Here is a 14,916-nt window from a genome sequence, read left to right on the forward strand (position 1 = left end):
AAATGTTTTTTAAAGAAAAATATTTTTACTGGTTTTTGGGGAGCAACATGTTGCTCACGAGCTACTGGTTGGGGATCACTGACCTACACTGATAAAAATTGAAATAAAAAGTAAGCAAAAGTATGTTCTTTGTAAAAAAATTATTTGTTGTATTTTATATAGTTTTGTGGGGAGCGGTTAACTTATTTATGTGTGGGTCTTCACTCAAATCAAAGGAAGATGCTGTGACACCCAGTATAACTTCCAACGGGTACATGCCTGTGTTTTATTCACAGCAGGATTTACCACAAGACAGTGCACATTTCAACTTCACACAATGGACCAGATTCAATTCAGTGAGAAAAAGGTTCATCACATGAAAAGTCATGGATGAGATTCAATTTCAGATGCAATTCAATTCATTAAAACGTATCTCACAGTTTATCATGTGAAAACTCAATTGAAGTCTTAGGAGAATTAGGAGAAAAAAATTTTTATCCACAAATTGAATCTTGTCCAAGAGTTTTCACATGATAAACCATGAGATAACTTTTTCTCTTTGAATTGAATCTGGCCCAATGTATGAAAACAATCGAACATGAACATAACAAAAAAATGAATAACTTGAAACCAGACCACAATGGAACACTGACAACTATTAGGGCAACTATTAGGACAATTCAATCAAATATTTCACTCACAGGGCCAGATTCAATTCAGTGAGAAAATTGTTTATCATGTGATAAGTCATGGAAGAGATTCAATTTGACATACAATTCAATTCAGAAAAACTTAGCTCACTGTTTATCAAGTGAAAATACTTTTGAAGTCTATGGAAAAAAAACTGGAACTGAATTTTGAGAAAAGTTTTTTCTCCTTGAATTAAATATTCTCCATGACTTTTCACGTGATAAACCATAAGATAACTTTTTGTCACTGAATTGAATCTGGCCCACAGTCTTTTTGATGTTTCTCCTTTGCTCTCCCAGTTGCACCAGCTTGCAGTCAATTCCTGGAAAGAGCTCACTCCATAAACCCCTTCTTTTCACAGATGAACTACCTCATAGAACATTCTGGGAGATAAACACCTCTTTCTAGTTACTGACCAACAATATATAAAGTAAAAAAACAATATATCCATACAACTAAAATAAAAAAAATTCTGTTACATTTTTATATGTGTTTTTTTATCATAAGTTCCATGAATAGATAAGTGCAAATGAAATACAATTTTCTTTACGTCCCCCAGGCAGCACACACACTTGGGAAAAGCTCTGATCCAATCCCCTGGTAGGACAGAAAAAGGTACAACCAATAAATAACCCTATATTAGACCCCCCCCCCTCCTGGCTCCCAGCAGTGTTTTTTTCTGTCCTGTTCCAGTAGGAAGAAGTAATGGGACCTGTGGTCGGAAGAGCCAGACTAAGTACTGGTCTGAAGGCCGTATGGGAAACCATCTGAGGATGGGTTTCTCAGGGGGATTGGAGCTGTCCCTTAGGCATACCTGGCATGCGAGTGCGGTCCCTGTATCCCCTGTGGGGTAGAGTTGACCAGCTGACGTTCCTGATCCAGCTTGCCAGTTTCTCTGCGTCCTCACAGTGCATTGCCTCGTGGGTGGACGCGCACTGATGACGTCATCAGCAGTAGCAAGGTAGCGATTCAGCTTCAAGGAAAGAAACTGGGTTGGTGAGTTTTTATTGGTTTTAGGGGTCATTAGCAACCTGCCTGTAGGTATTTTATCCCCATGGTGAAGCGAATTATTGGCTGCTGATTCCTGTCTGTTCCTGTGTTCCAAGCTGCCAGGCTGCAGACTCGTTCTGGTCTGGAGACGAGCTATTCATTCGGAAACCCAGGAGTGCGCTGCCTCTACACTACAAATTTGCAGACTCGTGTAGGCTGCATAAGGTACTAATAGTAGTCTATTGCCAGCCAGTTCTCTTTAAGTATGACATGTAATTACATATACTGTCACCCTTTTTCTAGATGTCTGATACACTTAGATTGGGGAAAAGAAAGAGAAAGTCAAAGCACAATATATGTGCTCAATGTGAACAGCCATTGCCGGAAAATTATAAACGCTCAAAATGTGAAGCCTGTTTAAACCCAACTAAAGATCCTGTTTCAAAACAAGAATTTCTTATATGGTTTAAAAAGTTCCTTTCTGACATGATGACAGAAATAAAATTTTCATCACCAGTTACTTCTATGGCCGCTACTGAACAATTGCAAACATCAGATACTGATTCAGAATCCAGTAAATCCGATGAATTAGATTCCTCCTCATCTTCATCCACTAAAAATAAAAAAGATGAATTGTTTCTTTTTCCAGTGGAAAAAGTTTCTAAATTGATAAAGGAGGTTAGAAAAGTAGTAGGTCAAAAAGATCCGGTTGCTTCTCCTTCTTCTGAAAAACTTCAACTTCCTTTCTTTGCAGAAAAGAAGTCTGTTTCATTTCCTATGCATGACTCTGTCAAAAAGTTATTAGAACAGGAGTGGCAAAGTCCGGGGATAAAGGACCAGATGGAACAAAGGGCTGAATGTTCTTTTAGAAGAACTTATGTGACGGGATCTAGTACATGTAAACCCGCTATTGCAGCTATTTCAGTATCAAGGTCATTAAAATTCTGGCTTAATTCTCTTGAGGAGAGGAGATCGATGCGGGGACTTCAAGAGATGATATTCTTGATATGTTATATCCTATTAAGATGCCATTGGATTTCCTCTGTTATATGGCGGTTGATGTCTTAAAGCTGGGAGCAAGGACTATGGCGATATCTACAGCAGGTAGAAGAGCCCTTTGGCTTAAAGCATGGGCAGCGGATTCTGCTTCTAAGAACAGTTTTATATCCATGCCATTTGAACCTGGTAGACTGTTTGGCAGTCCATTGGATAAATTGTTGGAAAACTTAGTGGCAGGGAAAGGAAAAAACCTACCACAAGATAAACCTCAAAGTCAAAAAAGGCATTTTTTTCGCTCCTCCTCAAGAAAATCTCCTTCCAATTTATCTTCTTTCAGAAGACCCTTCAGAGATGGAGACAGGAGTAGAGACACTGGACTCAGAAATAGATTCTTTAGGTCTAGGAATGTGACTTCTCCCAGAAGAAAGACAACAGTCAAGGGAAGGGGGCAGGTTTCTAACGCCAGAAGTCAAGAAGAAGTAAGCACAAGACTCGCTTATTTTCTTCTGGAATGGGAAAGGACCACATCATACTCTTGGGTGCTTTCAATAATAAGGGAAGGCTATTATATAGTTTTCCATTTTCCTCCAAAACCAAGATTTTGTGTCAATACACAAAAAGGAATGCCGCAAAACAGGAAGCCTTAGAATGGGCCATAACAGATTTTATCTCTATGAAGGTGTTGGAGCCAGTGCCCCCCACAGAAATTTGAGAAGGCATTTACTCGCATATTTTTTCTGGTGCCAAAACCAGGAGGGAAGTTCAGACTAGTGATAGATCTAAAATATCTCAATCAATATATAAAGAAGTTGAAATTCAGAATGGAAACAATCAGCTATCAACATTCTTCAGGAGAAAGACGTCATGATCTCTATAGATGCATATCTCCACATTCCCATTTATCCATCTAGCAGGAAATTCCTTTGATTGCAGTATATCTGAATTCAGTACTACTTCATCTTCAGTTCAAAGTGCTTCCCTTCGGAATTACTTCAGCTCCAAGAGTGTTCACAAAAGTGGTAGTAGTGTTGGCTGCCGCTCTCAGAAGACAAGGAGTATACGTAGTTCTTTATCTAGACAATTGGCTCGTGAAAGCGGCTTCCAAAAAATAACTTCTTCTTCCTCGGGATCTGGCATTGAAACTCTTAAGAGATTTTGGTTGGATTATAAACGATGCAAAATCAAACTTGCAACCGACCACCTTGACAAAGTTTATAGGTCTTTTAATAGATACCATCAGAATGAATCGATAGAGTCCGTTCCATTCGCGAAGGCACATATTCATTCCCTTCAACAAGAAATGCTTTGGAGATGGGATCATTCAATATTCTCTCTGGACAAGACCTTCAGAGTTTCTGTCAACTTGAAGAAGGAGTTGATCTGGTGGTGAAACACCAGGAACTTGTCTCAGGAGAAATCCTTCAGGAATCAGAAGTTTGTGTCGGTAACAACAGATGCATTTGCCTCAGGGTGAGGTGCTCATCTGGGTAACCGCATGATACAGGAGAGGTGGTCACCATTGGAGAAAACTTGTTCATCAAATTTCAAGGAACTAAAAGCAGTCAGATTAGCACTGATGAGGTTCAGGCGGCAGATCAAGAACAGGCATGTGTTAATACACTCAGACAATCAGGTAACGGTGTCTTACCTCAACAGACAAGGGAGTACCAGGATACCTCTCTTAATGAAGGAGTGCCGGAAGATTATGAATTGGGCAGAGTGGAATCTGCAGTTTTTCTCAGCAGGGTGTCCATGAGTCAAGGGGAATGGGAACTCAACAATCAAGTCTTTTGTCAATTGGTGGAGAAATGGAAATTGCCCCAGATAGGTTTGATGGCATTGAGAATGAACAGGAAACTTCCTCACTTTTGTTCATTGAGAATGTCAGACAATCCAACATATGTGGACACGATGTCGATTCCATGGTCATTCAATCTGGCTTACATTTTTCCTCCATTGCCCATGATCCAGAGAGTTCTGCAGAAGATCAAGCAGGATCGGTCCTCGATAATTTTGATTGCTCCCTTTTGGCCCAGGAGAATTTGGTTCTTATCCAAGGGAGAGTTCTGGAAGATTCCATGGAAGGAGGATCTTCTCTTACAAGCGCAGATAAAACATCCAGATCCATTCAGATGGAATCTAACAGCATGGAGATTGAGAGGGAATTATTGACGGATCAAGGCCTTTCTCAGGTAGATACTTTAGTTCTTTCCAGAAAACCCTCTACAACCTGGGTGTATAGGAGAGTTTGGAAGGTATTTTCCTTGTGGTGTTCAAAGAATAATTTTTTGGTCAAAAGCTGTCCTATTTCAGGAATTTTTCAATTTCTAGAAGACGGTTTTTCAAAAGGTCTGAAGCCTAATACGCTAAAGGTTCAAGTTTCAGCAATTTCATATTTTCTAGCTAAAAATGTGGCCTTGGATCCTCTGGTCAAGCGTTTTTTGAAAGCAGTCTCTAGGATTAGACCAAGGGTCCATTCTGTAGTGCCTCCATGTGATTTAAATTTAGTTTTGTCTGTTTTATCTGAAAGCCCATTTGAACCTTTACAGTCAGCATCATTAAAACACTTGGAAAACTGCCTTTCATGTCGCCATCACATCCGCAAGGAGAATTGGAGAGTTGCAAGCGTTAGCAGCAGTTCCTCCTTACACTACTTTTTTTCAAGACAAGGTCGTACTAATGACTCTGCCATATTTTACTCCAAAGGTCGCTTCTTCATCAAACATGAATTCTCAAATAATTTTACCGGCCTTCTGTCAGCAGCCAGAGAATTCTCAACAGAAGAAGCTTGATACCCTGGATGTACACAGATGTCTGTCAGAATATATTGACAAGACAAAACCATTTCGATCCATAGACCATTTATTTGCGTTATTTGTGCAAAGGAAAAAAGGAGAAAAAGCGGCAAAGTCCACTATTGCCACATGGATGAAGAGTACGATATCATTAGCATACTGTGCATCGGGGAAAGAACCTTCGTCTCAGTTAAGGTCCCATTCTACCACTCAGGCAGAAAAATCATCTGTAAATGTGAATGAGATTTGCAGAGCAGCATCCTGGAGTAATGTTCATGCATTTGTCAAGCATTATAGATTGGATGTTGCAGCCTCTCAAGATGCTGCCTTCTGCAGCAGAATATTAGAAGCAGCTCTATAATCATATTTGATGTCTCCCACCCAGAATAGCTTGCTAAATCCCAAGTGTGTGTGCTGCCTGGAGGACGTAAAGAAAACGGAAAATTTGTCTTACCTGAAATTTTCTTTTTCTTGAGTCCGTAAGGCAGCACAATTATCCCTCCCTATTAAAAGAAATAATGCATCAAATTGTGTTGTGTAGTTCTTCCTAGTATGAAGCTTTAAAATTGACACTGCTGGGAGCCAGGAGGGGGGGGGGGGTCTAATATAGGGTTGTTTATTGGTTGTACTTTTTTTCTGTCCTACCAGGGGATTGGATCAGAGCTTTTCCCAAGTGTGTGTGCTGACTTACGGACTCAAGAAAAAGAAAATTTCAGATAAGGCAAATTCACTAAAGCGCGAAGTGGCTAACGCTAGTACTTTGACGATTTACTAATGGGCGCTGGCGTAAATTCACTAGCGAAGTGGACCTACTCTAGCGCTACTGCGCACCATTACGCCAGGTGAAGTTGCGCTATGGCGAAGGGACGTAACTACGCTAATTCACTAACTTGCAGATTTTCATGAACGTTAACTCTTGCACCAGACTTGCCTTCGCCAACTGAGACCAGGCGATAGAGTAGATAGGGCTTGCTTCAAAAAAAGTTTACATTTTTTCTAAGTCGTAAAAAAACGCTGGCGTCTTTTCCTTTTTAACGGTGATAGGCTGAAAAAGATCGTACATTTTTTTGGGGTGCCCTCCTTCCCTCCTACATATGGCACCTAAACTATACAGTGGGCACATGTATAAGGCAAAATAACAACTCTATTTTATGAAGCTTTCCCAGCTTGTGTAGTGTAATGTATTTGGTGCTACACATACGTCCATTGTAATTTAACTTGGCACCGTATGCAAATTAGGCATCGCTAGCATAACTTCGCTTTGCTTGACGAATTAATGCTAGCGCAACTTCGCTACCGTTCGCCTCCCTGAGCGCAACTTCGCATTTTAGTGAATTTGCTAGCGCTGGCGAAACTACGCCTGGCGAAGTGCAGCGGAGTGTGGCGAAGCTATCGCCGGCGCAACTTCGGATCTTAGTGAATTTGCCCCTTAGACTTATAACAACAAATTAAGTTTCCCAGTTTTTTCAAAAGTAATTAAATGAATTGTCGTAGTTGCTTGCCCAGCCAGTATCTACAAATCTCCTTTAATCTATGCAGGCAACCACTCACACTTTATGACAATTAAGAAGGGATCCCTTTTCCACCTAATTTTTCCACAGATAAATAGCTAAGGGGCTGATCTAGTTTACTACAATATTCGTTCTGGCATAGAAAACAGACCCTCTACTCTGCTCCTACAGACAGCAGAAATTACATATTCTAAACAAGCCATATGAAGTGATTATTATGCACCAGGCTTACAATGAATCAAAGAAAGATCTGCCAGTTGTAAAAGGGACATCTGCCATTGACTTCTACATGATTTTGACAGATTTTAGCTAAAGTATTTTCAGGTTCGGAATTGTCGCAGTTTTGTCGCATAGCCTGACCTGAAAAAGTCATGGTGTAATAAATCAACCCCATAGACTCAAGTTTAAAAGCTTTTTTTAACATCTATATGCAAAGCAATGTCTAGTTCAGCATTTACAATCTTTACAAGAGACTCTAGTTTAGATCTTGGTACTTAGTATTCAGCATCTGAACACTGATAGGGAATAGGGAATAGGGAATAATATTCTGTGTCAGATTTGATTGTGCTACTGCATTGTTTACATTGTGGCAATTCATTACATTTCTGTCTTACCAGTGAGCTACAGTCACAGAGACTATAAGAACCCTTTTTCTTTTGCAGCTTACCCAATTACTCTACTAAAATAATTTGCGATAAATACTGGATGCCAGAGGATTGAAGAACATTATTTAATGGAGATAGTAAAATATTTGAGCGATCTGTCTCTGTTCTAGTCTTCTTTAGTACTACTGTTCCCATTATTATGTGAATTATTAGTGTTAACATCCTTTTGGGTTAATCACAAACACCAAACATTTTACTTCTTATGAGACAGCAGAGTCCCATTGATAGACACCACAATTTCTGTGGAAACAGTATATTCTGATATACAGTACATACATTTGGGGGTTTGCAGAGTTTTTTGTTATGCTAAGAGAATGTCAACCTGATTTCCTGTGCTTTTCTAAAAGCTGGTATTGTGCATGTTAAAACTACACATCTGTGGCTCCTTTATAGGTCACACAATAAGTCAAATGACTGCAGTATTACATGTGAATTTAATGCTGGAAGGCTCAGCAATTACATGTAAGACCATCTCAGGAGGGACTGTGGCTTACTTTTTATGGCAAAAAGGTTGTGACAATACTTCTCCTTTAGAAGATTAAACACAATAGTGTTCTCCCTTTGAGCAGTTATCTTTCCAGTAATAGTAGCATGCCTGAAAGTGTTTAAGAGCAGGCCTCATAGCAATTCTGCTTCCCTCGGGTTGATATTTAAATGTTTTAGATCTGCATCTGAAAGAAAGAAGAAGTAGAATGCTGATCCATGTAGAAAAAGGTTGATTTCTATCAGGTAAAATTAAAGCTTCAATTGGCATTTTGGAATCTTCTGTCGCATCAGGAAATTACATTTGCGAAGAGCTGGACATACTACACTTTTGTCTTTGTAAAAATTAGACTTAGATATTATGATAATCACCAAAAGCAGAGAAATATACAGCTGGTTAAGCATCATTATGTGGCTAATTTGTTAAAGAAATGCAATGCTCAAAGTGCAAAAAGTGGTTCAAGTTGAAATGTTATTTTACCCAAGATTTACTGAATTGCATCTAGCTCCATGAGACAGTTTGTCTGTAGTTTGTCTAATTGAATCTGGCTGTGGTTTCATACCCATAGCAAAGAATTACCATTAGTGATAATGAGAACATAGGGGCAAATTCCCTAAGCGGCGATAATTCTCTAGCGTCCACTTCGCCTACATCGCAACACTTCGCCAGGCGTAATTTCACCCAGACACCGCTAATTCCCTAAAATGCGAAGTTGCGTCCAGGGCGCCAAATGCTGGCGAGGTTGCACTAGCGTTAATTCAGCAAGCAGAGCAAAGTTGCGCTGGCGTTGGCTAATTTGCAAACGGTGGGAAGTTAAATTTAAATGGACGTATAGGTTGCATCAAATACATTACATTACACAAGCCCAGGGAACCTTAATAAAATAAAATAGAGTTGTTATATTGCCCTACACATGAGCCCTCTGTATAGTTTATGTGCCATATGTTAGGAAATGTAGGGGGGAAGCCGGTTACCAAAAAATTTTTTTTGTTCTTTTGCAGCCTATCACCCTGAAAAAACAAAAAGACGCCAGCGTTTTTTTTAAAAAATGTTCAACTAAATTTTCAGGAAGTCCTATCCACTCTATTGCACTTCGTCTGGTCTGAGGTGGTGAAGGCAAGTCTGGTGCAAGAGGTAACCGTTCATTAAAATCCGCATCTTACTGAATTTGCAAAGTTACGTCCCTTCACCAGAGCAAAAATTTGCCTGGCGTTAGAGTGCAAATGATCGCTAGCATGTGTCTGTTTCTCTAGCGAAGTTATGCCTGCACCCGTTAGGGAATTGGCAAAGTACCGAAATGACGTCACGCTGACAAATTAACGCTAGCGTTAGCCACTTTGCCTTTAGGGAATCTGCCCCATAGAACCAGTGGCTCGTGATCACCATATTGCTTTCTGTCCCTTGGATGTTGCTCAACATGGCCTTAAAGCAGTTAGTATTTTTGAATTCCTAACTTGAATTCAAGTTTTAGTTGCATAAAAACCTGTAGCCCGGCATTCCGAATAAAGGCTACGAATAATCCACATCCACAGTCCCTATTTGGCACCCCCCAGAATTTTTAGCATGCTTATGTTGCTCTTCTAATTTTTTTACATTTGAATGTGGCTCACTAGTAAAAAAACATTGGGAACCAAGCAACAAAAACATCTTCTTGTGAACAATATCCCAGTGTACTTAACTCCTACACTAAAGGAAGAGTCACAAACTGATTGAAAGCCTCAGATTTGTAGGTGATGATTTTTATAATTTCTTCTGTAAATTACATAAATGTTTGCAGCATTCATAGACGGACTTCATTGACTTGGTACCCCATTCTCCTGCAGTACCTCCCAAAACACCTGGCATGGTACATGATTATGTGCATGGTATGCGATTACATGCCATTGCCATGTCCAGCTGATTATTGTGATCCCCCTATACTGTAGCTGGAGCATACACTCTGGTCCCACTTAAAGACAAGGACCATAATATTAGTTTAATTATGCAGTGGCACCCTTTCTTGAGTGGTCACATTTTTGATATTCCTATCTGCCATGTTTTAATTGCTTTTGACATTTTCAACATGTTGGTACTTCTCCACTGAATCTGATGAGTCCCTTGCAATCATTGCCATGGCCACCTTCTTCAATTTGACAGCTTTCCTCGTGTTTGGTTTTTTTATTGGTGTGCCCAAGGGTTATTGCGGCAAGCACTTACTGACCACAACTTTAAGGAGTCATATCCACTACGGAGGCCTTAAACATGATCCATTCCGGCTAAATGTCTCTAACCTCACTGAGGCGATAAACAGTACTTCCTGTCAAAAAAAGGTGCACAACTCTCAGGTGCAAGTTAAACCTCACAGATTGGTGAGGTTTATTGTATCTGCTATCCCATTGATTTTCATTTTCTAAATGTTTGTTTTATTTTTCATTTTTATTTATATTATCAGTTCTTCTCATCTTCTGTATAGTGAACTTCATCAAGCACTGAATTTCTCTTTCTCACATTATAAATTTATAATATGATACTGTTTGTTATAAAGGTATAGAGCCATGGATTTATGGAGTAATTGGGGGAATATAATATTGGTAGCCAACGCAAAAATCCTTTGCAAATCATTAGCAATGCAAATTAATGAATTAGAGAGGGTCCAGAGAAAGGCAATGATAAGGGCACTGTACAATAACCTCTCTAATGCTTTATTTACCAGCAAGTCTTTCCAGCTGACACAAGGTCACCCATTCTAATTAGAAGAAAGGAGGTTCTGTCTAAATATTCGGAAAGGGTTTTTTTTTACAGTGAGAGCTGTGAACATGCGGAGTTCTCTCCCTGAATCAGTCGTACTGGCTGATACATTAGATATCTTAAAGAAGGGATTGGATGTTTGCTTCAAAGTTTACACCACCTTCTTAAAGGTTCACAACGCTCAATTAAGATTTGCAATGCAATAAAAGTCTAATGAAGTATATTACATTGCAACATGCAAATTTTTATTAGCAAATTTGTTTTCTTTGTGAATTTTACTACATTTCCCCCATAGAGTTTAAAAACAAAATTGCATTAATCCAAAATTAGTTCTAAACATTATACATAAACAAAGAATATAACGTTCCTGCTAGGTGACATGATTATCATATAGAAAACTGTCTGATAATGTTTTATTTTAAAAATAATGCCAAGGCAGAATGCATTACAAGCAACTGAAAATTATACTATTAGAGAGATAGATCTAATGAAATTACTTAATAGTGCTTCAGAATGCTAAATGCAAAATAATTAATTTTAGCAGTTTTATTTCCAAAACATAATACGCTTCTGTGTTATCAAATAAAATGCACGTCTATTGTAATGAAAACAACAATATATGGTATATGAACTGCAGATTAAACAAGCATGCCAGGGAGGATTAGCAAATCTCATAATTAAAAAAAATATGTTAGAGCTTGCTTATTAAAGAGTTCAAAGTACACACACGTCTCACACACACAGTATAACCAGGCATAATTCTGTGGCATATGCTGGAGGTATAACAATTGCACCACTTGACTTTTCCTCCCACTTATTCATCTACTTATAAGGATGTGGTATGACTGTCTGTAGGTAGACCAGCTCAAATGGGGCTTTGTTCTACCCCTATGTAATACCCAAATTCACTGCATGTCTATCACATTTACATTTTGGATTTATGTCACCCACATTATGGTGTCAAGGCAAAAGTATACATATCACCTGGAAGATCCTCCTGCATCTCAAACGTATATAGTTCTTATATGTAGTGACATCTACCAGATTGTAGTGGGCAGGGCCTGGGGTAGGGTTCAATCCCTTAGAGCAGTGCTGTCCAACTGGTGGCCTGCATGCGGCCCATAATCCCCCCCCTTGTGTGGCCCGACACATAAAATCTGCCTGCTGTGACTGCTTACTTTATCTAAGATTCAAAAGGCATCAGTACAGGCCCCAGCACTGTTAGACAGTAAACTCTTGCATTCACAAAATCTCCATTGCATTGTTCACACCTGTAACACCTCTATTGTTCACACCCCTAAAGCCCTGTCCTGTTCACACTTCATACCCAGACTGAAAGTGCCCACATTGTTCACCTGTTCACACTTCAGACAAACTGCTGGAGGGGCACTAGTATTGTGTCACTGTATGTAGCACAGTATGGACTGTTCATCTTAGTGTGGTCCTCATAGGTTTTGCTGTCTCCTGCTTTATTCTGCCTGCTCTATGCTCCTTGTGTGTGCCATACTCTGCCTGTATTTCATTATTCAATCCTGATCCCTTATAAACCTGCCCCTGACCTTTGCTTGGGGCTTGGTCAAGCTGTTGCTGTGATTATGCTCCTGGTTCTTGTGATCTAGTACCCAAGTCCTCATGACCCCCTTCTGGTTCCTTGTTCCTGATTCCTAGCCCTGTTCCAGTTTTCTGCCTTGTTCCTGTACCCCTGTGTCAATCCTAGCCCTTCTCTTGGATTCCCCGGTTCTAACTCCTGTCTTGTTCCTCGACTTCGCTTGTCTGCTGCTGCCAGCCATGACTCTTTGGCCTGATCCTGGATTGTGTCTCTGCCTGCTGATTTTTGCTATTAAAGTTTGTATTGTACTTGTGAGCACTGTTACTTGTATCACTTCTCTTAGTTATTAAAGTTCCCTTTCACTGTTTATCATGGCTTTTTACCTCTGTACTGCTATATATAGTTACAACCCGGGCTACCCAGTCTTAAGGCTCCCAACTTCCTGGTACTCCACAGCATCTCCCCGGGGAAGATGTGACAGAATGACCAAGCCATACAAAGGGCAGCCTGCTTGTAATTCCTTCATGTCTTGTCTGGCCAACTACTCTTAAGAATTACAAAGGTGAGGAAGATTCTTTTCTGATTTTCTACTATCATGAAAACATTTTCGTTCTGACCCATTTTTCAAACAAGCCCCTGATTCTTTTAAGAGTAGACTTATTGCTCAATATCTCTTACAGGGAGATGCTAGTAAATGGGCTGAATGGTGCATTGCAGTAAAACCCCACTTTTTGGAGGATCCCTGTGCTTTTTCTTTCACTGGGGATATATTGCCAGTTTCCTCTGATTTCTGTTTTTCCTCAAGTATTGTACTGCTGTGGCTTCTGGTTCTGTAAAGCCCTTCCAGCTAACCCCTTCAGTCCCAAGGTACTCACAGCTTTTCATGCTTAAAATACTCAACACCCACCAGCCTGCGGTTCCATCTTTTTATATGATTATCATGAAACGGAATTAGACTGGGAGGATGAGACTAATGTGAATGATGATTTAGAATTTTCTAATAAATGGGAAGTTCTAGGCTTGGTACTCCACATCGTCTCCCTGGTTAAGACATGACCCTCCATTTTTATAGCGATACGTCAGATGCAGAAACCATATAATTGATAAAAATATGATTTATTATTATGTTTTGTCACCAAACATATCAAAAGCTGAAATAGAGCTTGCCACACTTCATCAAAGTGGATTCCTACAGTCTCTATTTAAGTGTATGGGGTTTTAAGAGGCATATCTATCAAAGAGTGATCCCATACTTTCACATTTTGATAAATTTGTGACATACAAGCAAATGGAAAATGGAGGAGTTTCACTGGCGGACTGTGACAAACTCAGGTTTGCACAGTCTGCACCAGTTTCTGCTTGCACCGCATATGGGAACTGTAGCACAAAAGTTGTGCCTATTTCATTAAGGAGATACGCTTTGCCTTGAAGTTGATGAGGTCATTCTAGAGCATCCATAATTCATTTTATACATGATTCAACTGGCGAAAGTGAGAGCATTTAAAGGTCCAATATGCAAAGGAAGCGTACTAACATTTCAAGTGAGGTATAAAGAAAAAGCTCCATTGTGCTAGAACAAACTTTTACCTTCTGCTTTCCATATAATTTAAAGCTAATTTGATGGGTGCACTTGGTGGTTGTAAATGAGCCCTATACTTGGATGGATATGTTCATTCTTGGATAGAGGGACAAGAAATTTAAATGTAATACAACTCTTGGCCAGAATAATAACCTGATTTGAATATACAATGTTGTATTAGAAGACTCTCTCCTCTAACATCACTAAGGTATCTGTGCTGCTAAAAGAATGTAAAGTCTAAACCACATAGAAAGTCTTCAACAGAAACAATCGGGTGCTAGACCATATTAATAAGTACATTTCTATATAAATATGTTCTTTATATATGATACACTTTTTTTTCCCAAAAATTATATGTCATATTTGTTTCAATATTCTGGGTATAAAATTAACTTTTTTTTTTAACAATTCTCAACTGAAAAGTTTCACTTTGCATTAGAAACATTATTAAAGGATATGTAAAACTTTGAAAAAATAAATATAAAACAGATCAGAGGGCACTCTGTAATCATGTAATGTAATTATTTTTTTGAAAACCACCATCCACTAGTCAATTCCTCCCTCTATTCAGAGCACATGTTCAGAATGAAAATATCCCTCTTCTTACCAATTATAAACCTTCTCAATAAGTCTCTAACAATATGCCCAAATATCTTGGCCAAATTAACCCTTTAGTGTACACACTACACTAAGGGACAGATTTATTAGGGTCGAGGTGAATTTTCCAATGAAAACAATTCAAATTTTGAGCTATTCTTTGTGATCTTCGACTAGGGAATAGTTTGATTATAAAAAAATTAGAATTTCAAAATTTATCATTTACTGTCTTTTTAATAATTCGACTTCGACCATTCGCCATCTAAAACCTGTCGAATTGCTGTTTTAGCCTATGGGGGACCTCCTAGAACCCAATTGGAGTCAATTGGTGGATTTTGAAAAATATAAGTT

This window comes from Xenopus laevis, chromosome 1L, assembly GCF_017654675.1.
Source record: "Xenopus laevis strain J_2021 chromosome 1L, Xenopus_laevis_v10.1, whole genome shotgun sequence".
Lineage (NCBI taxonomy): Eukaryota > Metazoa > Chordata > Amphibia > Anura > Pipidae > Xenopus > Xenopus laevis.